The sequence below is a fragment of the Lynx canadensis genome, chromosome B4 (assembly GCF_007474595.2).
Source record: "Lynx canadensis isolate LIC74 chromosome B4, mLynCan4.pri.v2, whole genome shotgun sequence".
NCBI classification, from domain to species: Eukaryota; Metazoa; Chordata; class Mammalia; order Carnivora; family Felidae; genus Lynx; species Lynx canadensis.
The window spans coordinates 27,022,477-27,025,854 of NC_044309.1; positions in this window are offsets into that span (position 1 = coordinate 27,022,477).

Below are 3,378 nucleotides of genomic sequence, written 5' to 3' on the forward strand. Positions count from 1 at the left end.
TCTCCCTCTTCACTCCACCCTGCACACCCTTTCCAGGGAGCCCAGCAAAAATCCTGGGGAGGGCGCATACAGATGAGTACAAAAAGTGCTTTGTGCGCAGCTACTTTGCATCTCTCCTCTCCCTGGCCCAAAGTGGGCTTTTGAAACCATGTTATTGTAATCATCGCTTTCTGGTGCATTTGAGATTACATCAACATTTAAAAATCTAGCTCGCAGGAAGTAGGTAAAACAGCAAGCGAATGCTTGGCCAGAACGGTCTTTGTTGACACGGCAGGGCCCGTATGTCAAAACAAAGAATCTTCGAACTGTTGCAAGGTGGAATGCGCTTCTTTTTAGCAGGGACTGGATTCGTGAGGGGCTGGGCCCTCACTTACTTACGCTCCTTGCAGGGACGAGCACAGTTCTTTGCCCAGCGTGGGTCCCCAGTAAGGCTTCAGCTCTCCACTAGAGTCGGCCTGTCCTCCACTAGATAGGTCTGCTCTCCCCCCGGTGCCTTCCCTCTTGGATACCCTGGAGGGCCTGGCCCTGGACCCGTGGCATCGAGCAATCTTTACTCCAAATCACACTGCAGAGCTACACAAAAAATTCCCCCGGGGCCCTCTAGAAAAACACTGGAGTTTTGTTCAGGGCAAATTAAGCTCAGAGACTATGATTCTTTGCCAATGGTTTATTGGACACAGGCTCATTACGGGAATTACTATACTATTTCACAAGCCAATAGCACACCAGATAATGCCTCTTAAGAAGGCAATAAAGAAAGAACGTACTCCAAACCAGTGATAGATTAATTACACTATGGTTCCAGGCAAAGGGGAGGTGACAGAAAGAAAGGCCAAATTTCACTGAGGTGTACCTTTCTACAAGCTGGTTCTCAGTGGACTCAGTCCTTCCAATCAAAAGCTGGGGATGAGCTGCCAAATGAGGTCCCTCATCGTTGGGGCGTGTAGCTGGTGGGTGATGGCACCATCACTGGAAGGCAAGGGGGGGCGCTGTCCCACTGGTTACAACTCCAGCGACTGTTTCGCAGCTTGTACTACTGCCTACAAGGAACAGAGTCGCCAAGACGGGAATAGACATTCCGTCTCTTCCTGAGATTGTTGTATGGTCCAACAGCACTGCTGACCAGGAATACTCTGGCCACAGTAGGAGCAAGTGTCTCAAGATCTTTGGAGAGCTAATCAGATCAGGGAAAAGTACTCTCATCAAGGCCAAACGCTCTCAAATAGCTGGTCAAACCTCTTGGCTTTTGCAGTTTAAAAGTCCCTCAAGTGACAGACGCCACTGCTGTCACTCTGGTGTCAATAACATAACGGTCCCTCCCACGCCAAGTGTGAGAGTTTGAGAACAAAGTCCTAATATCTAATCTCAAAACAATTTCACCAAAACAAGTGACTCAAAACAAGTTCAAACCACAAACAACTTTGTCCATAAAGAGCTTTCAAAACATGGAGTTGAAATCATAACACGTCTGTACACAGCAAACCGCTTTCATGTTAAGTTACACTGCGGAGATTTGCTCTCGATAAAAGATGGATTGGCTTCAGTCTGTCAGATAGTAGGCATGCACTAGGGAGGAACACGGGAGCTGACAGAAGTCAGTGTCACTGATTTCAAGTCCTACCATGGTGCTTAGCGCCATGATGGATATCTGGTGACGACTTAGCTCCAGAGGTATCGATGTAGTCACTGGCTGACCCCAGATGGGAACGATCTGTTCAAGGATGGGCAAATCCCCATGAGGTCCAGCAAATTCCTGGTAGGCAGTCTTCATCATCACGTTTCAGGTCATTTTACAGACCTCGGGGCAAGCACAAGGGGGGGGGGTTGGTGATAATCAGAAAACATGGCTTTAGCATTTGCCATGTGATGACGAGCAAGTGTAGGTATATACTAACCCATCCAACAGGGGGCTGAGGTCCAGGTGATCTCCAGGACCCGAACTGGAGAGGCCCCCATCTGTCTTCCATGAAGCATTCCAATGACCCCGCACAATCAGAAAGATTTGCTGCCTGAAACAGGAATTCTCGGGGGGGGGGGGGGGGGGGGGGGGAGGGAAGGACAGAAGCTTTCAGGATATGATCATTCTGTCCCCGCTACATCCAAGCCCGAAAGCCCCACTGCTTGCCTTCTCAGGAAGCAAATGATGGATTTCCTCAGAACCAACTCAGGGCCTCCTTCTTCTCTCAAGCTGACTCTGGTGGCCCATCCCAGGCTGCAACTCTTTGCTTCCTAGGTCAACAGCTCTTCGGGTGCTCCGCGCACAGGTCTCAGCCCCGAACCTGCCCTGCTAGCCCTCATGACCACTTTTTCGGCCACCACTGCCTATGGCCATCTTTTGGCAAACATTCCCAGATCTTTCCGTGAGAGCTCCAATTTACTTAGAGAGCATGTTTTTCCTGCGAGTGGAATTTGTTAACTGGAACTCAATTCATACGGACTGTTTTAGTTTTTCATGCAAATCATCCAAAATTACACACCTTGCCCCAGGGATGGGTCCAGGTTTTGTTGGACGTGATCTAGGCAGTATAAGCGGAGGCGCAGGGCCATGGGACGGCATGCAAGTGACGGGCCCCGAGGCTGAAGCTTCATTAGCTTGGTGGCGAATCCACTTTTGCCCTTATTTGGAGAACTGAATTCCAGTGGGAGCATCGTGCTTTCTCTGCAGCGAGATGATCTATCTCTTGCGATGGCCTATCACTTGTGAGCAGCACAGTATGAGGAAGAAAATACACACTGGGCACAGAAAGGCCTGGGTTCTGGCTCTTCACTCGCTCTGGGATCTTAAGCATAAAGTTGTCTAACCTCACGGTGTTTCGGGTCCCCCAAAATGGAGGTAACGGTGCATCTTTCATCCATGAGCTTGTGAGGGTTACAGAGGTGGCTTTAGCAAAACCTAACACACATAACACACGTAAAAGTATGTCACGCGGGTCACTCGGTGAATGACAAATCAGACTCCTATCTGACACTCGTTGTTAGAATTTGTGTCCTCGACTGAAATCTACCTCACACGGTAAGGTTAGTTAATAACTAACACAAGACAAGTTAGTTATTTACCCGACAAACGACAGACATAGGACATGCGAGTATATATTCAAAGGTAGTATAAATGTATAAAAACAAGATGCAAAATAGAACCAGGTTTGGCCTGCACCGGGGGCTAACAAGTATTTTTCTGCACCACTGTGCCGAAGGTATGCGGTGTAACCCAGGTGACAACAATGGCTTAATGCAGCAGTGACAGACGAGGAGCATACGAACCGTTTGCAAACGCTCAGTATTCTTTGCTTCCTCGTGATACACGTTCTCCTCCCACCTCTATCCCAACCTCCATAACCAACCCCCAGTCCCAGCTGAGAATCGCACTCTCCACAAGAA